Genomic DNA, 27,752 nt, shown 5'->3' with positions numbered 1-27,752 from the left:
TTGGCAAGAATGCAAATCCTGACTTTCACTTTTCCAACACAAACAAACAGGGTACTCATTACCTTTCTCCTTATTTCATCTTCGAGGGCTGGGCTTCTTGAAGTAGATCGCCAGACACACAGAAGGCTCGGGGTGATGCACAAAGCTAACTTTGATGTAGTCATCTGATTGTATGATGCATTACATGAGATTGCATATAATGATGAAAACAAGTGTCTTATGAGAGCTGTGTTAGTTCTGGGCAGATGGGCTAAAAGCCTAAACACAAAAAAATGCAGTCTTATAACAAGTCATTTTCCTCAGGAATTTGTAGATAAAAAAAAGGAAATACAGTAGTTTTAATGCCATTGACATAATCCAATGAAAATACAGACAAAAGGAGCTGTAAGTCTTAAAAAAAATTCCTATGATTTTTTTGCTGAAATCACAATGTGTTTTCATTTGGGATAACTTTGTAAATATCTAATTGAACACAGGTATATTAAAAACAGATGTTGTGTTACAGAATGTTCTCAGGTGAGAGCTTACTGAGGAAATTCAACAGCAATTAATTGAAAGCATTGCCCTTCTTTGAAAGGTAATAGTACAAGAATGCTGCCTCAAGACAAGAGTCTAAAGCAGTGATGGAACAAACACATCCCGGGCATGAATACATACAAAAGCGCTTGACTGACTTCAATTCTATAAGCACACACAGAGATCTGCACTTAGTTGCTTCTGACAATATGACGGTCAGACCAGTGGTCAACTGTTCTTGTAGCATGTCTCTGACACCAGCGGACTTCCTCCCCACCGATGTCATACATTCAGAATGTGTACAATATCAACAACTCCATAATAACATTTGGGGAGAAATAACAACTCAATGACAATGGTAGAGTCTACATGTCTTCTGATTCTGGCTGTGGTGTGTGGGACTACAAGAACCCTCTTCACAATGTGCACTCTTCTAGTGGTTCATGCTCGAGAGCAGAAAATCTTTTTCTCAGACTATGTCGGTTGCCTTCTGAGGCATGTCTGGAGTGCAGTACCAATTATATAGAATCACCTCTGGATGTCTCTGGCCTCCTCGTCATTCCCTTTATCAAGAACATCCAGCCACTGATCATAGAGGTCGGTTGAAAAGAGTGTGCCAGGAAATGCTCGAAGACACTCCTTATAGAGATTAAAAAAGAAGTTATATCAATTTGTTGGCAAATATAGACTTGAGAAATTACAAAGAAAACATTTAATTGCAATATTTCATTTAATCTCCGCTTTTTCTCTAGACGTTCAAACTGTGACCTCCATAGAGTTTGGCCTCTAATTCCCACCATTGTGTACATGCAGAAACGGGTGCTTCCATTTCTTCTGACTTACTCTAGAGGTGTACACAGTCTGAGAAGTTTTGGAAGGGAAGAAAAACCTCATCTTATTGTCTCAATCATCTTTTGGAGGGTAGTTATTATGGCATAGTGGATTAATCTGCTGCCAGGGATGCCATCAACTCTTATCAGAGGGTCACTTCAATTCCTGGCTGCTCTACTTCTGATCCAGCACATTGCTAAAGTGCCCGAGAAAGCAGTGGGTAACTGCCCAAGTACTTGGGGCTCTGCCCTACTTCAGAGACCTGAAACAAGTTTTCGGTTCTGGCTTCAGGTTGGCCCAGCCCAACCTGGGCCACTCAGAAAACATGTGGAAGATTGACATCTCTGTATGAGCATGTGTGTGTGTTTGTGTCATTGTAAGCTTATTTATTTATGTAAAAGATGGAGTTGAAACACACACACACAGAGGGAGAGAGGGAGAGAGGGAGAGAGGGAGAGAGGAGAGAGAGAAAGAAACAGAGAGACAGTGAGGGAAACAGAGACAGAGAGGAATCTTCCATACACGAATTTACTCTGCAAATGTCCACATTGAATCCGGAAGCCAGGAACTCCACCCAGCTCTGCTATGTGAGTGGCAGGGACCACAGTATTTGGGCCATCTTTGGCTGCCTTCCCATGTCCATTCGTGGTAAGTTCAACCAGAACCAAGCAGCTGGGACTCAAATCAGTGCACATACAGGTTGTCTGTGTTGCAGGTAGTAGGTAAATGCACTGCGCTACATTGCCAGACCCATACGTGTCTCTCTCTTTCACTCTGCCATTCAAATATATAAAACAAATCTATATAGTCTTCTTTGCCTATATTTTAGCAAAATAGTACAAACTGACAAATCTGCTTATGGGTCATCCTAAATCATATTATGCACTGTGGACATGTAAACATACATACTTCACATTTTGATTTCAGACTAATCCTTTTAAGTCTTAGCAGCAAAGGTTCCGAACCAAATGAACTAAATATACACACATGTACTCACAGAAAATAGGAAGTAAGGACTGGACATTTTGACTATGTCTGTTCCCTGGGGCAAAATACTCTCCTAATAGCCTCATTCTACTTTCCTTTTCACTAGCTCATTGATCAACTCTTTACAAATATAACCAGAAGATGGTGGGATTTATATTTCCAGTTCATATCCCCTTGCTAGCTTTCTTTCCACTGGTCTCACTATATGGCCCATGACACTTTTCAATAGCACTGAGTGTAGGAAATGCCTCTCAGTAAGTGTTGTGTTCATAATCCAGACATTGCTCACTCATTCTAGTAGTTCTTGAGTAGTCATTTATGTCATATCCAGTTTGGACTACTGGGGATAGAACAGTGAAGAAAACGGACAAAATCCAAGCCCTCTTGTACCCTGACTATGTCACTGGCGTCCAATACTCTCCCACTGTAGTTACAGCCTTTGACTGTTTCCCAAGGAGTATGTCCAGTATGTGTGGAGCTCTGAATGATGGGGAAGTCTGGGATGGCTCAGGAGCAGCTTTGTCTGCTGGGTACTTACTTCCATGCACGTGGGGTATGTGTCCTCTCTTGGCTTTCCCTGTGCTGCAGGATGACTAGACGGGGCATGTTGTGGAAGTCACACTGTGAGCCAAGGAGATCATGTGAAGACGATTTGCTGTTGCACCTCTGCTTCTAGGGAGCTCAATGGCAAATCCAACTCCATGACTGTATTTATGTTTAGCCTGGACCAACTCTCCAGGTGATCCCCATGGTATTTATCAAAAATCAGACTCCAAAGTCCTCAGAGGGGTAACCACTATATCTTGTTGAAAAATGGCATCAACTTCATGTACAACAGAAACAACACAAACATGTGACTGTCTAACCTAGTGTATATTTTTATGATCTGAGTGATGTACGTGTGGGCCCGGAAGTCATTACAGAAGTGTAACCATTTAACATGTGGCCAAGCATTGATGGAGGGTAAGGAAAGAGCAAGTGTACTGAGCATTTCAAAGAATGTAAGGATATTTTTTGTAGTGATTACGGCATTGCCAGATTTTTGTTTCACAGCTGTTGAAATGACCAACAATTCAATTTTCCCTTACAGAAATGTACCTGGATACTTGTGATTTTACCATACAATTTTGAAATACATGTGTATTTTGCATCACCTTGGATTTTAGAATTCTTTGCTCAGGGATGGCACTGTTTCGCAGCAGGTTAACGCCTTGGCCTGAAGTGCCAGAATCCCATATGGTATGGGTGCCGGTTCGAGGCCCGGCTGCTCCTCTTCCGGCCAGGTTCTCTGCTATGGCCTGGGAAAGCAGTGGAAGATGGCCCAAGTCCTTGGGCCCCTGCACCCACGTGGGAGACCCAGAGGAGGCTCCTGGCTCCTGGCTTCAGATCGCTGCAGCTCTGGCCATTGCGGCCAATTGGGGAGTGAACCATCGCATGGAGGACTTCTCTCTCTCTCTCTCTGCCTCTCCTCTCTCTGTAATTCTGACTTTCAAATAAATAAAAAAAGAGAATTCTGTGCTCAATGGGCAGAGGTACAGAGAGCGAGACACACATGCACATACACGCACACTGTTCATGAATGAGGAAGAGAGACAGAGAGAGATCCTACATAAATGAATGGCTGCAATATCCAGTTCAGACCCTGGTTGAAGCCAAGAGCATCATCCTTGCCTCTCACATGGGAGGCAAGAACCTCAGTACCTTGGCCATCTTCCACTGCCTTCCAAGATGCATTAACAGGATGCTGGATCAGCAGCACAGCAGCCAGGACTTGAATTGGGGCTCTGATATACGACGCCAGCATTCCAACCCCCAGCATACCCTGCTATGCCAAACACAGGCCCAACATTTTAAAACTTCTAACCTAGCTTTGCCTGCTGCAACACTTTCAAAGTCAGATTCACAAGCTGAGCTTTGTGCTGGGGCTCGTTACTATGTAACTATAACTAGGAGTATTGGCTTAAGTACAATGGAAATGAACATAAGATGCCAACAGTAGTCAAAATGAAGGCAGCTCCAAATAGCAGAGTCCTGACACCACATGTGAAGCAAAGGCATAAGAGACAGGGGAAAGAATGGCAATGAAAAGAATGGAATTTTCTTGGCATTTGTATGTATTTTTAATTCATTTTAAGAGCAATGTTTGCTTATTGTGGAAAACACCTAGAATGGTTTTCAAAATTTCAAATAAAGTTTCTTTGGGAAACTCTGATGTCATTAGGAAGACACTGTCAAATCTGGCAAATGCAGGAGATTTGTACTGGCCAAAATTCTATATGAATAACCAGGGTTTATTTGGAAGATGCTTGGGCAATTATAACTATGCTAGCATAATTCTACATGGAGCATTCAGATGAGGACAGCAAGCATGGAGTCTGAAGACTGGGAAAGCTATCTAACAAGCAGAGTCTGTCCAATGAAGGGAGTAGCTGCCTACAACCTGGAGTTTCTGATGTGTTTTTCAGTTTCTCAGACGCTTAACTGATTAGGCCTACTGCTCTTCTTGAGATGTCACGAGGAATGAAACCCATCACACAGCTTCCATATTGTGCATAGATGATGCCAGAATCCCCCTACCTTTAACAGTGTTGCTAACACAAGTGGCGATTCATTGCCCCAGTCGCCTCTATCTCCTGTGTTAAATCTTTCCTTTAGGGCTATAAATGACTTTATGTCACCAACTTTTTGAAAAATATTCTCTGTCTTTGGCCCTTTCTGCTTGATAATACGAATTACTTCCTGTGGAAAAGAAAAAGGAAAACTAATTAAAGGACATTTCATATCCACAAGCCCAGAACAAAAGCTAGCCCCCTGTAGAGAAGAGTATGGGAACTGACACAGCAGCAGCTGAAGTGAGGGAAGAAAATTTTGTTCAGTGTCTCTAAATATATGTTCAACCCATCCATCTGATCTGTGTCCACCCACTAAATTGTTTTGAATGCTGGCTTTAACCTAGTTTCCTTTTCAAGGAATGAAACTTGTACACCAAACTTCTCTGCTTCAAGCTTTTAGTGAATCACTCTCTCCTGTTTTACCATGCTGTTCTCATTATTTCCTAGTACTGATGGCCTTTCCCAACTAGGAAAATCTCGTTGCCACACTTGTTGCCAAACTTGTTGACTTTCATGTCCTTCTGCCTCATCTTCATGCCAAGAGGGGAACAGGAGTGTCACAGTCAGGTATCTCCAGGAATCTGTCATCTATTAGGTCCCTTACTTTTCATGAGACCTTGGGCATAGGACATCACCTTACTCATGCTTTCCTTTTATCCATGAATGATGTCACAGTGATGAGGATCCTAGCAACTCCTTCAACTTGTGAATGCTGCAAGGGCTGGGGCACCATCTAGCATGGAACTAACTTGATACATTCCTCCCCACCTCGCAAAAAATGCCCTACATCTAGCATAGTGTATGTAGATGTGCTGGACAATCAATGTGCCAACTCTTAAATGCCCTCCTGGGAAATAACATAGGCCACGTTCTGTGGCTTTCCTCTGACACATTCTCTTATGATAGAAGGATACATAAATGGCAGGTGATCCATCTAATCATCTGAAATACAAACCACGCCCACAGTGAGGGACGTTGAGTTCTAAGTTTGAGTCATCTAGACAAAAAGGAAATGAAGGAACACTTCAAGGAAGAGGCTAAAAGGGGAACATGGGGGGATGTCGACTCCAAGAGATTCAGAAACATTCCTTTTGCTGTGTGTGAGCAGGTGACTGGGTAACATCGCTGAAACCAGCAGAATAAACGGAACGGTTCTTTCTCCTGTTGCCTTTGAAGTAAGACCACGATAACTGAGCTGACTATTCTTCTTTGAGGTCACATTAAGAAGGCATGTCAGCCAAAGCCAGGGACTGACAAATGATGGCCTCATTTGAAACACTTTTGGATGATGACACCAAGCCCTCAGAACGCTCACTCCTGAGGAGGGCTTCAGAAGATCAAAATGATACCTACCCACAGTGTGAGGGTCAGGTCCTCAACACCAGACACTCTCAGGAGTGTTGGCACCGAAATAGCAGGAGGGGAGTCCTGGGGCAGGTCATTATGGCTTCTGGTAATGCCCCAGCAAGACAGACAGTTTGTGGGAAAGCCTGAGGAGAAAGTGAGACCATTAGCTGTAGAGGATCATTGACAGATTCTGTTTCCACCCTTTCCATTTGACAGGTGACTGTTTCCAGCCTTAGAAAAGACAGAAACTGATCCATTTGTGGTGTACAAGAGCTTACAATCTGAAATTGGCTAGTACCATCCACGTGACGTTCATGAACTTTTCTTCCCAATTTCCTATAAGCTGGCAGTTAGAATCAGGTGTTTAGCCTAATTGTTAAGATGCCCTAGGCTCATATCAGAGCATCTGGACCTGATGTCCATCTTTGGCTCCCAATTCCAGCTTCTTGCAAATGCAGGCCCTCTGAGGCAGTATGCATGGCTAACAAATTTGGGTTCCTACCTCTCACAAGCACAACATGGAATAAGTTCCCAAATTCCAGCTCTAGTCCTGCCTGTCACAAAGGAGACATGATGTAAATACCAGATTCCAGTTCTGTCCCTGGCCCATGGCCACGGCTGACATTTAGGGAGTGAATCAGAGGATAGGAAACTCAACTCAACTCTTCTCTTCTTTTCTCTCTCTCTCTCTCCTTCTCTTGTGCATGTGTGTGATGGTCTCTCAAATCAAACAATCAATTCATCAACCAGAAATGAAATATAAAGACTTGAGGAAGCTGCTCAGGTTCAATTCTGGCAGTGCTACCTACAGTTTTTGCTTTTTATTTTTTTGCATAATGAGACACCTCACATTGAGTTATACACATCCTCTTAAGTTTACCCAGTGGAGTCAGGTGTCAGAACTCATTTGAAAAGCAAAAAAATACAGTTGACATTCAAACTAAGTGGAGTCTCATAATCTACTTCATGCTAAGTCACCTTTCCCTATGAGATTTCCTGTTTGGTAGTCTGAATGCCCAAGCACCAGCAACTCACTCCCATCAAAGAGATCTGCACTTCATGACACAAGCTCCCTGATATCACTCAACCAGCCTCTACCTCCCTCACTCTTCAGGGTTACAAAGCTTAACCTGTTCCCCAGGTGATTTGATTTCACCTTCTTCACTTGGTTCCCAAATGAGTGGCAGGATCCCGTGGGGCCTTGTTCCTTGTGCCACCCTGCCAAGCTATACAGCCTATATTTTAGCTACCCATCAAGCTCTGCCAGCTGAACGCTGAAGAGGAATTTTCCACAGACAAGAGGATCACCAAGGAAAACATGAGTTTGGAGTATCTACTGCTCAGCTGTGCACGTTTTCTTAAGAAGGCACCTAAACTTTTCTTCTTAAATGACCGATTTATGCTGAATATCATAAAAGGCACCAGAGGAGTCAAGGTGCAGTGTGATAGACAGATGGGTGAAGTTGCCAAAAACAATCTGTTTTTGTTTTTTTGTTTTTTTGTTTTTTTTAAGATTAATTTTGACAGAATTACAGAGAGAGGTAGAGACAGAGAAAGGACTTCCATCCACTGGTTCACTCCCCAGATGGCCACAACGGCTAGAGCTATGCTGACCCGAAGCCAGGAGCCAGGAGCTTTTTCTGGGTCTCCCACATGGGTGCAGGGGCCCAAGGACTTGGGTCATCTTCTTCTGCTTTCCCAGGCCATAGCACAGAGCTGGATCGGAAGAGGAGCAGCCGGGACAAGAACTGGTGCCCATATGGGACAGCTGCGCTTCAGGCCAGGGCTTTAACCCGCTGTGCCACAGCACCGGCCCCCTCCCCAAATATCATTCATCAGCCATCTTCTTGGCATTTCTGGGCCCCTGAATGCATCACCATCAGACAAACAAGGGAGGGCAATCCTCATGGTGCTATATCACTGAGGAAGCCAGGATAGGCTCCAAGATGTGCCACTTCATCAGCCAGTCCAGTTACTCAATTCTTTGGACTTTCCTTTGACTCAACTTGTTTAAGAATGATGCTATCTACACCTCATTGCACTAATATAATGTATTACTCAGCATGGCACACAACTCATCACAACCGTGAAGAGAATTACTTTCTTCTGTAATCATTTACAATCAAATGGTGTAAGGGATCCCACACATCAGTTTCCTCACCCTAAAGTAAACTTTATCTCCATTCTCTTTCTGGTTAGTTAGTACTCTCCAGATAGCATGCAGTCACAAAGTAATCCAACACCAAGCATTCAAAATTCCACCTTTTAAAAGGAGACAAGAAAAAAGCAAATGCCATCTCAAATGCAGGAGGCTGCTCATACATACTACCATATCCAACTCTTTCTTTAAAACAGGCAAGAATACATGGTTTAACTCGTGCGCAACCTGGTACACCTAGGACTCACCTGATTTCATTATTTAAAAATCTATTGGGACATAATCCACTACTTAGTTGTCACACAGCTAAGCAATGAAGCATCATGCTCCATACCTTGATATGAATCTATACATCCAGAACATATGGGAACAGAGAGAGATGAGTGCCATTACAATCTTTCTCAAACAAAAATACTTTCGGTGCTTAGCTGAGGCTTTCATAAGGTACATTATTTACTGAGAGCGCATGCTGCTTCTGTGACCAATGGAAACAGCAGCCATTTTCCATGAGACACGTTGCATAATTCAACAAGCTCACTTCAAAAACACTGAGCCTTTCTGACACTCCTGGCGATACTTCTGGTGGTGGCATTCTCTTGCCCAAATGGGGGTTGTGGATGTTTACAAAGTTCAGATTCACAATCTTGCATAGGAGCAACATTTATAGAATATTGCTATATGCTCAAAATTACAACCAAAAACACATTTATAAGCTATATAAATCACAGAATATCCTCACAAGAAAAGTACGAACACCATTCACAGTGGAAATCATTATATTCTTGCCACAATATTTCCCACCTTACTAAAAACTGTTCTTCAGAGAAAGGTCTCTCAAAAGAATATTGACAAGTAGGGAGAGACTGGAAAGCAAAAAGCTGAAACATCCCTGATCGTAACTGTTCAGTCCATGTCTGGTCTAGATATGCATCTGAAGCCTGGAGGAAGTCAGCATGCCGTGGGCATAATGAAGAGATCAATTCAGGAAGCAACCCCCTAGCCACTTCAGCCCAAGCCAGAAGAGATCCAAATTCAATGCCACAGTTTCTCACCATCCTGGAGATCTTCCATATAAGGTAAGTCTAAGGCATGCAGTACATTGATTACTTCCTGCTCTCACTCCAGGTTCAGGGTTACCCTCTGGAATGCTTAGTCTTCATTTCCAGGCCTTCACACATGATGCTCTTCATTGTAAAGATTTATTTGTAATACAGAATAACACACAGAGAAAGACATCTTTCATCACTGTTTTTTTCTCAAATGGCCACAACAACCAGGGACAGGGCTGGAGATTAGAACTCCACCTGGGTCTCCCACATGCGAGACAAAGGACCCAGGTATTTGGGTCATTTTCTGCTTCCTTCCCAGGCACATTCTGATAAAGCCAGCGAGCTTCATCCGAACTGGGAGAGCCAGGACTCAAGCCAATGCTCTGATGTGGATTGCAGGATGCAGCTTAACCCACTGTACCATGATGCCAGGCCACAAGAAACTTCTCTCTACAGACACATAAGTTTGTGCATGCATTATTTTATGGAGCAAATGCTCAGGGTATCCAGAGGAGACAAAAGTTCTAATGTAGAAGAACCACCACAATCCTCCTGGAAGTGAGATGGGTTCTGACTTTGAACAGTTTCTCTAAGCCTGGTTCTTGGTGAGTACTGGGTCCCTGTACTTATGCACACCTCCTCCCTCATGGAGAACAGCTCTCTGTCATGAATTTTTTTCTCAGGAATGCATGGATGAGCAGAGAGCAGAACCCTGCTGGAAATTAGACTTACCGCACCGGCGCTGCCTTTTAGCCGTGTGCCTGGGCTTCAACACGAACTGGATCCCTCCATCAGACAAGATCTCCAGAACGGGATCCTCCATGCTCAGGGCGGAGGTGGACTTCCCCGGTTCCTGATTATGAAAGGCAGCTCGATGGTAGCTTGCTTGGATAGCATATGGACACTCATGCCCTAGGCAGAGAAAAATCTCAATACACATCAGGCTGATGGTGACAGGTATGATCAAACATGCCTTGTTGTCAGTGTGGGTACAGCACCGGGGACAGCTCAAGTTCTCCTGGGGCTTCTGCAAGGAAGAGAGCTGTGTCTTGGGAGTGAGCATCAGGTGTGCTCTCTCTGGGGAGGCACTGCATAAAGCAGGCACCCAGGCAGAGGACCTTTCCAACGCAAACAGAAGTAGTAGCCCATTGCCTAGCTTAGAAGACCAAGATCCCTCAGTGCACTGCACACTGATGACTTGTTATTTCCGTTGTAAAGTAGAAGGCCTGCTAAAATCTGCCTTGACTCCAACTAGATTTTTAACGTCCTCATATGAGTAAACATGAGTAAACATCAGTGGTCTGCATTTTTTAAATGATTGGGCCATATATGTCATGAGTTGCTGTAACCTAGAATCTCTCTCCCACGATGTTAGATCATGAAAAGAGACTTCATTTCTCTGTCAGTTTTATAGCCTGTGATTCTCAAGAGCACTGGGGCCATGGTCTGCTGTTACACTTCCCTCCTACTTTGGCCCTCTCAGGAGCCCCTCACAGCTCACTAGCTGAGGGAGTGCTGCAGAGTGTTAGAGACCCAGAGCCATCCTACCAACTGATGTTCACGGAGTACATGTAATGTCATTGCTTTCCTCTCTCATTTTTAAATTGCTGGCAACCCAAGAAATTCTCAAGATCCTCTGCTACTGGTGGGTATTAGCAATTGGGATGTCCATGAAGACACCTCTGTCCCACATTGGACCACCTGGTTTGGTCCTTGATCATGGATCCTGACTGAAGCTCTCTGCAAATGCAGATCAGACCCTAAGATGCAGAGCTGTTGTCTTGAACACTGATGTTCCTGCCACTCACGTGCAAGACTGGACTGATGACCTGCCTTCTGGCTCCTGGCCCTTGCCCTAGGACACCTCCAATCTTCGTGGACCTTTAAGGATAGAACTAGCAATTTAACATTCTGTGTCTATTTTTGCCTCTCAAAAACTAAACTTCGAACATGTTTTCACGATTCTGTGCTGTCAAAGGGATTTTCTTTTCAACAACAAAGTGAAAGCTCCCTTTATTCAATTTCTGACATATTAGTTAAATTTTCCATTTCATGGGACATTAATACCCTGTTCAGAGCAAGAATTATAGCAACTTGTCTCTTTCATGGTAAAAGAAGCTTCTACAACTGCAATATTAACAAAACCAAACCATCGGCATAACCAGGACAGAAAAAGATGATCAGGAACTGAGAGCATATTAAACACACATCCATAAGGACCGCTAGGAGTCACCAACGACAGATACACTCTTAGGATTTCTTGGAGCCAGTCACAGTGCATGCCATTGTTCGGGTCCAAATCATCCTCCAGAAAAAACATTTTACATAAACAAATGCCATCTACTCAATAAATTCATTACAGTATTTGATTTGCACACTAACTCTACTGCTATCTTTATTTTAATTTTTTTTTTTATTTTTTGACAGACGGAGTGGACAGTGAGAGAGAGAGAGAGAGACAGAGAGGAAGGTCTTCCTTTTTGCCATTGGTTCACCCTCCAATGGCCGCCGTGGCCAGCGCGCTGCGGCTGGCGCACCGCACTGATCCGATGGCAGGAGCCAGGTACTTATCCTGGTCTCCCATGGGGTGCGGGGCCCAAGAACTTGGGCCATCCTCCACTGCACTCCCTGGCCACAGCAGAGAGCTGGCCTGGAAGAGGGGCAACCGGGACAGAATCCGGCGCCCTGACCGGGACTAGAACCCGCTGTGCCGGCGCCGCAAGGCGGAGGATTAGCCTAGTGAGCCATGGCGCCGGCCTCTATTGCTATCTTGTTACAAAGATGTCAAAATTAAGGAGAAACATCATAAAATAGGTGGTTGGCTTTTGTCCTCAGATGTATTTAGCAATTCCTGAATTTTGAGACTGACAAAGTACATTCAGAAAGAACAGAAACTTTATTTTCAAATTTTGTAAGTGACTTGAAAACATTATAAATTACACATTAGTTCCTTTACATGACTGTTGAAAGAAGAATAGGAAGATTGCCCAGGTAAGTAATACTGTTTGATTTTCATAGAAATCACCAGCATTATATTACAAAGTCTATGACAAATAGTATGCCTCCCTTCCTTTCCAGGGCTTGTTTCTGTGAGAGACACTGAAACACATGATGATTCATGAATGGTCTCTTCTTTATATAGGTTAATTCAACAACTATTTTAGGAGAAGTATAATGTTTTTATCAACAACCTCAAGATCAAGTGCTAGAAAATTCAACAAAAAGAATGGCTGAACTGTACATGTTTGTTAATCAAAAAACCTTTTAGGAGTTTGAATGTGATTATCTTAATTTTTAATCATGCTCAAATAACTTCTTGACATAATTTCACAATAAATATATATGTGTTTGCAGATGACATGCATGCATGTATATACACACACACACACACACACACACACATTCATAAACACAGGGGAACCAGAAACTCCACTAAAAGACTACTGGAACTCATAAGAGAGCTTGGTAAAGTTGCAGGATATAAAATCAATGCAAAAAAGTAATAGACTTTGTGTACCCAGACAATGCCAAGCCTGACAAAGAACTGGTAAGATCAGTCCCATTCACGATAGCTACAAAAATGTCAACACCTTGAAATAAACTGAACCAAGAAGGTGAAAGATCTCTACAATGAAAATTATTGAGCATTAAAGAAATAGAAAACAGAGAAAAATGGAAAAATCTTCCATGTTCATGGATCAGAAGACTTATCATCATAATGTCCATATGACAGAAAGAAATTTACAGATTCAATGTGATCCAATGAAAATACCAAAGGCATTCTCCTCAGATCTAGAGACTATGATGCTAAAATTCATACAGAAAAACAAGAGAGCCCAACAAGCTCAAACAATACTAAACAACAAAAACAAAACTGGGAGCATTACAATACTAGATTTAAAAGCATACTACAGGGGCCAGGACTGTGGTGCAGTGGGTTAACACCCTGGCCTAAAGTGCCGGAATCCCATATGGATGCCGGTTCAAGACCCCGCTGCTGCACTTCCAATCCAGCTCTCTGCTATGGCCTGGAGAAGCAGCAGAAGATGGCCCAAGTCCTTGGGCTCCTGCACCCACGTAGGAGACCTGGAAGAAGCTACTGGCTCCTGGCTTTGGATCAGCACAGCGCCGGCCATTGTGGCCAACTGGGGAGTGAACCATCGGATGGAAGATCTCTCTCTTTCTCTGCCCCTCCTCTCTCTGTGAAACTCTGACTTTCAAATAAGTAAATAAATAAATCTTTTTTTAAAAAAGCATACTACAAGGCATTGATAATCAAAACAGCTTGGATCTGACACTAAAATAAATACATAGATCAATGAAACAGAATAGAATCTTCATAAACCAATCCAACATGTACAACCAACTAATCTTTGGACAAATGAGCTAAAATCAATACCTACAGAATGGTCAGTATCTTCAACAAATGGTGCTGGAAAGTTGTATATACATGTGCAGAAGTATGAGGTAAGAACCCTACCTATATACCTATATACCCTATACAAAAGTCCACTCAAAATGGATCAAGAATCTCAATCTATGACATGATACCATCAAACTGCTAGAGAACATTGGAGAACCTCTGCAAGACACTGGCATAGGCAAACACCTCTTGAAAAAGACCCTGGAAGCAAGGAGATCAAAGCAAAAATACACAAATGGGATTACATCAAAGTAAGAAGCTTCTACAAAGGAAACACTCAACAAAGTGAAGAAGCAACCGACAGAATGGAATAAAACACTGGCAAACTATACAACAGATAAAGGATTAAGATCCAGAATCTATAAAGAGCTCAAGAAACTCAACAACAACAAAACAAGCAACCCAGCTACAAAATGCTCAAAGGACTTGAACAGGCATTTTTCAAAAGAGGACATTCACGTGGCCAAGAGACACAAGAAAAATCCTCAGGATCACTAGCTACCAGAGACATGCAAACAAAACCACCATGAGGTTTCACCTTACCTTAATTAAATTGGCTTTCATGCAGAAATCAACAAACAATAAATGTTGGTGAGGACGTAGGAAAAAGGTACCCTAATACACATCTGTGGAAATGTAGATTAATACAGCCATTATGGAACACAGTATGAAGATTCCTCAGAAACAGGAAAATAGACCTATCATGTGACCCAGCCATCCCACACCTGGGAATTTACCAAGGGAAAGGAAATCAGTGCATGAAAGAGTTATCTGTACCCCCATGTTTATTGTCGCTCAATTGCACAATAGCTAGGATATAAAATCAACCCAACTGTCCATCAACCAATGACTGGATAAAGAAAATGTGCTATATACATACTATTCAACCACAAAAAAGAACAACATTCTGTCTTTTGCAAGAAAATGGATGCATCGGAAAACCATTATATTTAGTTAAATAAGCCAGTCCCAAAAAGACAAATATCATATGCTTTCCTTGATCTGTGGTACCAAATAGAGTACAAAAATTTAATGTATATGAGTAAAATTCACATTTTGAGATGTGATTATTGTTTAAAGCCCTTGTCTGTAAATAATAACCTGTTCCTCTACTATTTAGAACAGTGTTGTTGTTCTTTCTTACTACTGGTAAATTTTTTACTTAGTGGAGGGTTAAGCATATGATTTTAAAGTAAACTGAAAGTATGTTATTATAAAACTTAAAAGAAAGAATAAGAAAGGAAGGAGGAGGGAGAGTGGTATACTTGGACATAGACCTGACAGATTTTGCAAGACTTAAAAATAGAGATTACCTATGAGACTAGAAATGGAAAGGGGAATACAAACCAGTATATGGGCATCAATCAAATGTTTGGAGAGATGAAATTCGACCCCATTTTCATTTCATTACAAAAAAAGAAAAAAAAAAGGACTATTCCAAGACAGTTGTGCTATCCACATGGAAAAGCAGAGAATAAAACTTCAGTTTCTTTTCCAACTACAACTTAAATTGCTGTATGAAGATATGTTGTCAGGCACCCAGGGTAGAGTATACACTTGGCAATTCCTTTTATAAATGAGTACTGACTACATGAGGTTGTTTTCTCCCTTGTAAAGATATTTAAACTTAAGAACAAACAATGCATAGTCTGGAAATTAATAGTTACCATTTTGAAGCAATACATTTCATTTTTTATTTTGCTGGACACTTACCGATGAGCGGGTAAGAGGTCTTTCTCTGGTTTGAATAGACCCACAATTGGTAGTCCATTTCTGAGCCCTTAGAGACAAAAAGAACTAAGTATCACAAGTCTTTGTCAGGGCATACTTCAAGGATGTATTTCTTTTGTTTTTTAGAAAACTTTAATAAATATAAATTTTGAAAGCATTTTCCCCCCATAACCACCCTCCCACTCGCAAACCATCCCATCTCCTACTCCCTCTCCCAACCAACTCTTCAGTAAGATTCATTTTTAATTCTCTTTATATACAGAAGATCAACTTAGTATATACTAAGTAAAGATTTCAACACTTTGTACCCACACAGACATACAAAGCATAAAGTACTGTTTGAAGATAAGTCTTACCATTCATTCACATAGTACAACACATTAAAAACACAGATCCTACATGGGCAGCAAGTGCACAGTGACTCCTATTATTGATTTAACAATTGACACTCTTATTTATGACGTCAGTAATCACCCGAGGCTCTTGTCATGAGCTGCCAAGGCTATGGAAACCTCTCAGGTTCACAAACTCTGGCCTTATTAGACAAGGCCAGAGTCAAAGTGAAAGTTCTCTCCTCCCTTCAGAGAAAGGTGCCTCCTTCTTTGATGGCCTGTTCTTTCCACTGGGATCGCACTCACAGAGATCTTCCATTTAGGTCATTTTTTTGCCACAGTGTCTTGGCTTTCCATGCCTGAGAAACTCTCATGGGCTTTTTAGCCAGATCAAGGATGTATTTCTTTAGCATTTCTACATTTCCAAACAAGAAAATAATTGGGACCAGTGCCAATGCTATTCGAGTTAACAGGACTGACCGAAATAACTTCGGTCCCTTTCTGAGCCTCCAAGACTACACCCCAGATTCATGCCATATGACTTTTGACAAGGATCACAATGCTATTATCCCAAGTGACCTAAGGAATAAAGAATCATATTTATGCCACTTCACTAGTAAAGGTAAGTCTAATCCTGATCATTCCACTCTCAGCTATCTCCAGTCTCTTTGAAGAATGCTGTGTTTTACTGGACTTAGCTGGCTTTCTATCATCTACACAAGAGACCTGGATTAAGTTCTCAGCTCCAGGCATCAGCTCTACTGCTGCTGTAGGCACTTGTCGAGTGAAACCATAGACATAAACTCTTCTGTCTGTCTATGTCTCTCAAATAAAACAAGTTTTTAAAAAAGACATGTATGTGGTGTGCACACACATTCCCCGAAGAGCAAGCTTTCATTCAACTCTTATCTTGCTCTTTAATAATTTATTAGAGGCACCAGATATATCATTCCCTGAATCAGCATCTAAGGCATACAGCTTTTATGCAGGTGTTCTTCATGTCCAAATTTATAAGGAGTGAGATTTTAGCATGGTGGTTTGAAGATGCCTGAGACTCACGCCACAATAACTGGGTTCCAATCCAAGTTCTAGGTCCTGATTCCAGCTCCCTGCTAATGTGCATTCTGGGAAGCAGCTATGAATTCTCAAGTAACTGGGTTCCTGCCACCCACGTGGGGTACCTGAATCGTACTCCTGGATCCAGACCTTAGCTTCAGACCACCCTTAGGTGCTGTGGGCATCCAGAGATTGAACCAACAGAGGCGAGCACCCTCTCTATGTATTTCTATGTCTTCCTCTCTCTGTGTCTGTCTTCATCCCTCTTGCTATCTCTGTCCTCTCCGACCCTCAAAAATTAAAAAAAAAAATTCAACTAGACATGTCTATTAGGTTTGTGTACACTGAGATGATAGGTGTGGGATTGGAGAAACCAGAATATACAGAAATAGCAATCCAACAGACAAGGTTATAACCTTCGTATTAGGAAGCATGTAAGATATTTTTGTGTGTATATATATATACACTTATATATATACACAAAAAAAATAAAATACATGACAATAGCAATCTGAAATTATACTCCAATTTCATTAAATTATGGCTTTCAGTTCACATGAAATTTAAAATCAGAACAGAAGAGCAATACCCATACATAGACAAATACATCTCCGACGTTTTCCATTCCCACATGTGCACATGGTTCTGGGGACAAAATATATTGCTGCCTACAATTGGTCTCTTTGCCCGGAACTGTATTTTACAAATATACACTGTAAGCATGTGTGCATGTATCTGGATCAAAGGGAAAATATATTCATCTCAAAAACCAAAGTTGTTATTTAACTCAAAGTATCTTTCAGATTACTTACACTTAATCCTAGCACTGGTAGTGCCATATGGATAACGTCACTCACTGTGTCTAAATTGGTAACTGTTATAATTCCAGACTGTAAAAGGGAAAAGAAGAAAAAACTGCTGATACAGGAGAATGTTAAAGTATATGGTTACATAATTATGAAACTCTTGGTTTCAGGGTAAAGTTTGAGTAATGACAAAGCAAAATACATATGAAGCACCAAACCTTAATGATAACTGATTTTTATTACTTTACGTAACACAAAGCCAGAAGAAAGAATTTCAATTAATTAACATGTTTCTAATAGAGGAGTTATGATACTAAAAATATAACTGCTTAGGCCCAAACAGAAAGAACCTCAATTCAGAAAGAGCCCAACACCCAAAGACTATTTCCATCATGCAGGGAATAGTTCAACAAGGAGTCAGTCTCTCTCCTTCTCTTGATGAGTTGTGTTTTTATGTTTAGATTGATTTCTTTGCATACCATATATTCAGTCCTCGTCAAATGAGAGTAAGAACTGGCTCTCACAGGCATTCTTGCTCCATAAACCACTATGTAGGGAATACCTTCTCCTAGTCAGATCACCCTTTTTAGATTTTCATTGTCAAAATGTATTGAGACCATGAACCCAGAATTCAAGGCTGAAAATTCTAGACATCTGAGTTCTTTTTTGAGATACCCATAGAATTTTAAAACTGTACATGAACACTTTCACAGAATTTTTTAAGGAAAAAAACTCTTTTGAAGGATTACTCATCTTTTTCCAATTTATCTGGTTTGTAACATAATGGATTTTCATGGTATATGGAAATCATTAAATTCAAAATAAGCAGTACAAGGGTATGGGCCTTCTTTTCTGATCCTGTTCTCTCTATGAACACATAGATGGAACTGCTTATAAGCATGTAATTTAAACTATTCAATAATTAGAAAATATGGAAATGAGTTTCATTTCTTTTCCATATGAGATGTTACTCCATATATAACGGCCAGGGAAATGTGACCAGATCTCTAAGAGTTTCATATGAAAATTATGCAACAAAAGCAGCTATGTGCTCCAAGACATTAAAACAAATGTGCTGAAAATGAAAAAAAAAATTAAAAAAAGTAGAGGCTGTCCCAGCACAAAAACAGAAGATATTTCAAAATGGGAACTTTAGCTGTGAAAAATATCTGAAAGAACAATGCAGTGGGTGGACTAAAAAGCACAAGTGAGATGGCAAATGGAAGACAATGAATTTGAAAATACATCAATTGGAAACAGTCAGTCTGAAAAAGGAAGAAAGGTATGATTGAAAAAATTAGAGCTTACTGTCCTAGTCCAGGAGAAGATAGTATTTAAAAAGTGGAAAGAGTGTAGTCTCAGGGAAGAGTTGGGGAGAAAATGCCAGAGGAAACTCTACCAAAATTAGAGGGACATGGTGGACCTCCTGTGGATGGCACGGATGCCCACAACTTGGGACTCCAATAGCCGAGAGCCTGCCCAGCAGCCGAGAGCCTACGCACTGGCATTGGAAAGTGAGGTGAGACCAGACAGTACTAGTAGTAGTCCAAGGCACTGGTGATTAAGCTGCAAAGAGAGCCTAGAGAAAACTTGGCTTGCAGCCCCAACAAGGAAAGTGTACTTTCCAAACTAGAAGAGAAAAAAAAGTATGGACACAATTTCTCTTTCCCCAATCACTTTACAATGCCATTCTGTAACAAGCCAATAGAGCAGGTGCCATTTTGGACATATGTAACAGCTGTGCCAGCTCGTGTCCATGCCCAGCAACTAGTTGAGTGGAGACCCCTGACTAGTGGGAAGAACTAACAGGGGGATAGGAGCCTGTGACTATGTGAGGCTTCTCTACTGGGACTGTGAAAAAAACTGAGGGTGTGAGGCAGGATCCACTGTGAGGCTGGGACTTTGGGCACTCACACTGGGAGACTCCACATGCTCAGGGCTTCCTGGTTACCTGGTGAGAGACATCGCTGGAGAATCTAAACTTACACTGAGGACTGCACAGATCCTTTGTGTGCTCCCTGGGACAGAGTGGATGAATATTATAGCCACTGGGGCTAGCGCTAAGGCACTGGTCTCCATTAAGGAGAGGAGCTCAGCTGAGCAGAAAAAATTTCCCTTCTGATAAAAAACAGAGAGAGAGATTTACTGTGCCAAACCTGGGTGTATCACCTCAGACATGCCCTTAACCCTGGAGAACTGAACAGAGCTCCCTGATCACACCCACTACAAGCTAGATATTCACTTAAAGTAGACATTCCACTTATCTACAGAGCCACAGTACACAGATAAAATCCACTAGACCAAAAAAAAAAAAAAAAGGAAGAAGAAGAAGAAGAAGAAAAGGAAGAAACCAACAAGTATCTCCACACATGCCAAACAACAAACCCACCAATTCAAGAAACAAGAATAAGGAACACGACATGACACCCTGAAAAGAGTAAAACCCTTCAATAGTAGATTGTGAATACATTGAGGCAGAAGAAATGTAGGAAATGGAAGTTTAAAAATTGATCGTAAGATTACACAGAAGTTATCGGACACAAATGCACAAACTACTGAAATCTGTACAGGACATGAAATAAAATTTCCTCCATGAAATTGAGACCTTAAAGAGAAATCAAAATGAAATGAAGAATATAATAAAATGAATTAAAAATGCAGTGGGGAGCCTTAACAACATAATCAGTGAAGAAGAAAGAATATGGGCCGGCACCACGGCTCAATAGGATAATCCTCCACCTAGCGGCGCCAGCACACCAGGTTCTAGTCCTGGTCGGGGCACCGGATTCTGTCCCGGTTGCCCCTCTTCCAGGCCAGCTCTCTGCTGTGGCCTGGGAGTGCAGTAGAGGATGGCCCAAGTTCTTGGGCCCTGCACCCCAAGGGAGACCAGGAGAAGCACCTGGCTCCAGCCTTCGGATCGGCGCGGTGCGCTGGCTGCAGCGTGCCGGCCGCAACGGCCATTGGAGGGTGAACCAATGGCAAAGGAAGACCTTTCTCTCTGTCTGTCTCACTGCCCACTCTGCCTGTAGAAAAAAAAAAAAAAGAAGAAAGAATATAAGACTTAGGAGACAAAGCACAGGAAAGAATACAGTCAAACCAAACACAAGAAGAGGAAATTAGAAACCTAAAAAACACTGTTGGAAATCTACAAGATACTATAAAGTGACCCAACATACAGGTTCTAGAAGTTCCTGAAGGCATGGAAAGAGAGAAAAGATTAGAAGGCCTTTTGAATGAAATAGTAACGGAAAACTTCCCTAATTTGGAGAAAGAAAGGGACATCCAAGTAAGGAAGCACATGAAACTCCTAATAGACATAACCAGAAAATATCCTCATCATGCCACATTGTAATCAAACTCACCACAGTAAAACAGAAGGAGAAGATTCTAAAATGTGCATGTGAGAAATGTCATGGTACTTTTAGAGGATCTCCAGTTAGACTCACAGCAGACATCTCATCAGAAACCCTACAAGCTAGGAGAGAATGGCCAGATATACTCCAAGGCTTAAAAGAAAAAAAATGTCATCCAACAATATTATACCTGCAAAGATCTCATTTATGAACGAAGGTGAAATAAAGACCTTCCATAACAAACAGAAATTCAAAGAATTTATCACCACCCGTCCAGCCCCACAAAAGATGCTTAAGGATTTGTTGCACACAGAAACATGGTCATCACTACAAAAGAAGGTAAAGGAAGAAAATCCCTCAGTAAAAGTTCAAAGGAAATTCAACGTAAAAAACAGGAATATTTTTGGGAAAATGGCAGGGAAAAGTAGTTACTTATTAATAGTCATCTTCAATCTAAATGCCTTCAAATCCCACGTTAAAAGACACAGACTGGCTGAATGGATTAACAAACAAAACCCATCTATTTGCTGCCTACAGGAAGGAAAAAATGTTTGCAGTCACTGTGAAATTTCCCCAAATTTGACGAAAATAAAAAGTTACAAATTAGCGGCTGGTGCTGTGGCATAGCGGGTAAGGTCGCTGCCTGTATGCCGGCATCCCATATGGGTGCCAGTTCAAGTCCTGGCTGCTCCACTTCCCATCCAGCTCTCTGCTGTGGCCTGGGAAAGCAGTAGAAGATGGCCCAAGTCCTTGGGCCCCTGTACCCACGTGGGAGACCCGGAGGAAGCTCCTGGCTCCTGGCTTCGGATTGCAGTGCCTCCAGGCGTTGCGGCCATCTGGGGAGTGAACCAGTGGATGGAAGACCTCTCTCTCTCTCCGCGCCTCTCCTTCTCCCTCTGTGTAATTTGACTTTCAAGTAAATAAATAAATCTTTTTTAAAAAGTTACAAATTAAAGGAACTCAGAAAATATCAAACAAAATAGATTCAAAGAAAGCCATGTTTTGGCACATTGTGGTCATATTACTGTAAGTCAGAGAAGGAGCACAGATCCTGAAAGCAGGGACACAAAAATAGGCAAATAAGACAGTCACCATGGATCACTCAAGCTATCAGAAAGCATCGTGACCAGAACACAGTGGAATATCTGCAAGGCGTAGAGAGAGAAATATTAGCTAGGATATTCTTTCCAGGTTCAGCAAAAGTGCCTTTCAAGAGTGAAGCTGAGGGGCTGGCGCTGTGGTGCAGTGGGTGAATGCCCTGGCCTGAAGTACTGGCATCCCATATGGGCGCTGGTTCCAGACTTGGCTGCTCCGCTTCCAGTCCAGCTCTCCTCTGTGGCCTGGGAAAGCAGTGGGATGGCCCAAGTCCCTAGGCTCCTGCACCTGTGTGGGAGACCTGGAAAAAGTTCCTGGCTCCTGGCTTCGGATCCGTGCAGCTCTGGCCATTGCAGCCAATTGGGGGGTGAACCATCGGATGTAAGACCTCTCTCTCTCTCTCTCTCTCTCTCTCTGCATTTCCTCTCTCTGTGTAAGTCTGATTTTCAAATAAATAAAATAAATAAATCTTTTTTTTTTTTAAAGTGAAGCTGAAATCTACACATTTTTGGATGAAAGCAAATTAGAAAATTGGTTGGCACCAGAACTTTACTACAGGAAATGGCAAGTTTCCGTAAGATAAAATCAAGAGAAAATTAGAGAAAACTCAGATTTTCAAGTGTGAATGAATAGCATTAGGTATGATTATTTTATGAAAACCATACATAAATGAAATTGATTTTGAAAAATTCCAGGATGAGCAACCATTTGCCATAACTAAAACCAAAGCAGCTTGAGACAAGGGTGCTCCTCCCTACAGGAGAACTCCATTTCAACTTCTTCAAGCAATTCCTCTGGTTATGGAAAACAGCTCATAAAAGATGCCTGGCTCTGATTAGCTGCTGGGAAATGGCTGTGCTGGACTAGGCTTTTTCCACTGCGAATACCATGTTTTGTGATCTGAAGCTGCTGTAAAGAAAAAAGTCAAATAGCGTATCAGTGTTATCATGGTCACCATTATGAAGATCTGCGCTAGTGTGTCATGATTTTAGAAATCAAATGTGATCCAACTGAAGATATTCTTCCCTACAACATACAAAAATGAGGAAGACACACACCGATCTCTCCAAAGGTTCACCCCTCCAAGTTTAATTCAATCCTGACAGACTTTGGTGTGGGACGTAACCAGCTCAATGCAACACCTAACTCAGAGAGTGGATTCTGTTCCACAAAGGGAGCATTACTAGAGCAAACAATCAATTGGAACATGAAATGAACAACAGGTGGCAATAGTATTTATACCAATGTTCCATTTCCAGGTGAGGACTGTATGGTGTTTATCTAAACTATATCTTGATCTTGGGAATACACAGGTATTCAAAGATAAAGGCATGCAGCATATGTAACTGCCTTCAGAAAGAAGCATATCCAGACACATATCAAGAGACAGACAGAGAAAATAAATTATGGAACAAAAATAGGACAAGATGTCATCAAATCAGCACATTTGGATGTGATAGTCCTATCACTCTTTCACACATTTCAGGGTTTTAAAATTCCTTCCAAATAAATAAAAATATTTTAACATGAAATAAATATTGAAAAACTGGGAACAAACAAAAACACTGTTTGAAAGTAGTGACAAATGAACAGAAATATTTAATTCCCAGAATACTGGCTTGGGAAAAACACTTTATGAAAATGTGAAACTCTGTGGATATTTAACACGAAATAGTCTTTCTAAGCATAAGCACTGAGTTATCGTGGATTCCCAATGCTTCATATAACCTAACATTTACTTTTTTATGTACACAAAAAAATTGCATGTGTAGGTGAAGATATATTTCTCCATGTTCCCTTCGGAATACTCTCACTCTCCCATCTCTCTCTGTCACTCCAATCTCACTCTCTCCTCCCTCTTCTTCTCATCCCCTCCTCTCTCCTCTCCTCTGTTCCATTATATTGTTCCTCTTCCCATACTTCTTGATCTCTATCTGTTTCTCTACCTAAAACCTCTATCCCCATTGTCTCTACCTCTCTTTCAGTCAAAGTCAGGAAATTGGAATTTAAAATGTTGAGTCCAAAACACACTTACATAAGGAATGTTGCTAACGGTATCCGACTCTATCTGTAGAACTGTCGTCTGCTTTTGATCTTTCTCTTTCGACTCAGTTATACACCTAATCAAAATCATTAAGAAACAAAAATTAATGAATTAGCTAATGTTTCTCTTCAAATCAATTCATGTGGCAAAATGTTCTATATATTTCTCATCATTGATATGTACCTATATATACACACACACACACACACGAAACTCTTGTTTGAGGTAGCTAATACATATACTGATACAGAGACATACATATGCATTTCTGTGCACAGATATCTATAGCATACTTACAGGATATAAATATTTATATTCATCTATAAATAACTTTTATATTATTTAGATTTAGATTTGTAGAACTTCTCAGCAAGGTCAAAAGATGAGGAGTGGCATCGCTGTGGCATACGAGGTAACATCACCGCCTGTGGCACCGGCAGCCCATATGGGCACCGGTTCCAGGCCCGGCTGCTCCTCTTCCAATCCAGCTCCTGGCTATGGCCTGTGAAAGCAGTAGAAGATGGCCCAAGGCCTGGGCCCCTGTAGCTCCACAGTAGACCAGGAAAAAGCTCCTGGCTCCTAGCTTCAGATCAGCCCAGCTCTAGCCATTGCGGCCACTTGGGGAGTGAACCAGTGGATGGAAGAGCTTACCCTCCACCTTTCCTTCTTTCTGTAACTCTACCTCTCAAACAGATAAATAAATAAATCTTTAAAAAGCCAAAACAAGAACAACAACAAAACCAGATGAGTAGGAAAATAATTCTGGGAAAGACGGCATGGCCTGGAAAATAACAGGGAGTGTCTTGATGTGTGGTTTGGGCAGCAGATCCACCCCTCAACGTTTTCCTAGCTGGACCGCCTTCATGGCTTCAAGTGTAGGAAGCAACAGGTGCTTTCAGACTCACTCAGTAGAGCACTGAGTAGATCCACTCAGCTACTGAGTAGCTCAGTACTAGCTACATTTATAGACATTTAATACATATTGGGAATATTGTTAGCTCTGATCCATAGGCTGTATGGAGGGAAAGATGAAAGATACATCTTGAACTTCTTCAACAGTGAATAGAACATTCATGTGAATGAGGGAACATGACTTACAGCACATGTAGAGAAACCAAGGATTGCAAGATCATCTAAGAGTATTTTCAAGTGGGAAGAGCATTTTTAAGTGGGAATCATGTAGGGGCACTGCTTGCAGATTTATGCCTCCTATCACAAACGAAAGATTCAAAATGTGTATGCTAGAGAAATACCTGTCCAGCAGACGTTCCCATTTTTCCATAAATGTCTTCGAACTGCAAGCAGAGAAGTCAGAGAAAATAGTAAGCTACATAAAAGACTAATTCCATCTGATTAAGACTACCATTGCAGACAAACACACCAGCAGGCAAGTGTGGGTGACGGGGACTCAGGCGTAAGTAGTGCCCTCTCACACAAGGGCTCTGGGTGGAGTCTGCTCTTGTACAGCAACATTACATCGATGGGAAAGAGTTCTTCAAGGGAAGGAGAAGCTGACTTGAAATGAAACCCTGGATTGCAACTATGGGATGCTAGCTCAGTGATCACAGGAGTCACTGAACTGACAGGAGTCTCAGTATCCACCATCGAAAGTGGAGGTCATTAAACCTCAGAGTGCTCCTGTAGCTTGAAGTGCTATTCAAATGGAAAAAGCATTATGATCAGATTATGTCACACTGAAGAGACTGGGCATGTGAATGGAATGCTCTGGGCTCACTTTAGGGGGGAAATCCATACCACTGTACTTCACAGAGGCTGCAGAATTGTCAGATGTCAAATAAATACCTAGAAAATAATTTTAGTGCTATGATGTGCTGAAGGATGTCAAAGCACCTAGTGTTTGGTGACTAATGTTTTATATCCTTTCTGCTACATCATTAATGTATTTGAAATCCAAAGTGAAAAAGATCTGCAGTCGCAAACATACATGGGCTTATAATTTACTAGCATTCAAAACAGCTGGGGAGTGATTGACTACATGGAAAATAAAACTGACCATTTATATGACTGGGTCCTGTGCCGGCAGCACCTGTAATACCTTGCTCATGAATATTTTCATTATCCCGAGAGTAAACCCTAATCTCTAGTAAGCAGCCACACGCTATTCTCCACCACCCCCAGATCCTACACCATGTCATAACTATCCATTCATCAGGTCATGAACATGTAATTTGTTGCTAACTTCTGGCTCTAATGAACAACACTGCTAGGAACATTTGTGCCCAAAAGTCAGAGCTAGGAACAAACAGAGTGTATGTATGTTTACACTTTTCTTGGACCTATATTCCACAGTGGAATTGCTCAGTCCTGCTCAGTCGTCCTACACTGAACTCACGGAAGCAACAGGTTTTTCTGCAGGGGCTGCCACATTTCCTATTTCTACCAGCGAGCCCACGCGGCATTTCTATGCCTTCTCAGGACATGCTTCCACAGCAAAGTGGACATTTCCTTGGCTTTCCACCTTCATATGGACTTGAACACCACGGGTTACTTATGCCAATTTGCATAAGAGTGATAACAGCCAACAGCAAATGTACTCGGTGCTGGGCATTGTTGTAAATGTGTTGTATGTGTTTACATAGCTTCACAGCCAATATAGCCTATGTCCACCTCGTGCCCACGCTTCTCCCTCATTCAAAAAACTATCTAGTGGAACTCCTCATCAAAGGCACCACAAATAGGCAGCTTCCTATCACCTGCAAGATTAAGAAGACATTAAGCAATAGAATCTGAGAACCTAGGGAGAAAATTTGTCATGGCAAAGAAGACATGCAGACAGTGGTACAAGCATGGCTTTGTTCTCAGTAATATTTGCAAGCAGTTCCATCACAGAACTGAGTTGATTAACAGTTTGGATATATCTCCATTGTATCAACTTCAATATGACCTGACAGACCTGGAGGGAGTGAGGAGAGGAGGAGAGCAAAAAAGAGCACCAAGCACCTGGGATGAACTGTCTATGTGAAAAACACACAGGACATTGGGTTTGTGCCTGTTCAGAGCAGCAGGCAGAGGTTGCAAGGTACCTGCGTACACAAAAACAGACACACAAGATGTCTAGGAAATGGAGCCCCGTTTCCTTTCCTCATACCAGCCTCAAAGTGGGCCTTGGAAAACTCACCCACATCGCATGAATCAAATCTTTGTTTCAGGTGGCCGTATCACTGAAGACACCAAATAGCAATTCTAGCAACCCAGGATATAATTTAATTTGTATATCAAGTATTATTTCTTTAGGTCATTACTTTGGGAGAATAAAAGGACTTTTTCAAGCTGAATTGATCTACTCTACTAGTTGAAACACACAAAAGCCTAGACCTAGAGGCTGGAGGATATTGGAGAGGGGCCCCAGAGCCTTGCTCTCTCAAATCTATTTTTATTAATCCAAAATACC

At 41.7% G+C, this 27,752-nt stretch overlaps 1 long non-coding RNA gene across 6 annotated transcripts in view; it reads right to left on the bottom strand.

Annotated features, from left to right (window-relative positions):
* Positions 1–27,752, bottom strand: part of LOC103347521 (rho GTPase-activating protein 20) — a 115,124-nt gene that overhangs the window by 22,971 nt on the left and 64,401 nt on the right. For 2 of the 6 annotated variants that reach the window (XR_016211763.1, XR_016211764.1), the window contains 9 exons: positions 25,594–25,635; positions 24,332–24,416; positions 17,855–17,932; positions 15,637–15,703; positions 10,233–10,412; positions 6,300–6,436; positions 4,912–5,073; positions 1,049–1,155; positions 63–258 (listed from right to left, as the gene is read on the bottom strand). This is a non-coding gene — a long non-coding RNA (rho GTPase-activating protein 20). Of the gene's footprint in view, positions 1–62; positions 259–1,048; positions 1,156–2,872; positions 3,071–4,911; positions 5,074–6,299; positions 6,437–9,503; positions 9,636–10,232; positions 10,413–15,636; positions 15,704–17,854; positions 17,933–21,969; positions 22,482–24,331; positions 24,417–25,593; positions 25,636–27,752 lie in introns of those variants that run through there. The other 4 variants (XR_016211765.1, XR_016211766.1, XR_016211767.1 and 1 more) reach the window with 4 other exon arrangements.

Source organism: Oryctolagus cuniculus, chromosome 8, assembly GCF_051225735.1.
Source record: "Oryctolagus cuniculus isolate XC-2025 breed Fujian yellow rabbit chromosome 8, ASM5122573v1, whole genome shotgun sequence".
NCBI lineage: Eukaryota > Metazoa > Chordata > Mammalia > Lagomorpha > Leporidae > Oryctolagus > Oryctolagus cuniculus.
Note: the sequence above shows the minus strand (reverse complement) of the source record. Positions and strands in the feature narration are given on the sequence as shown.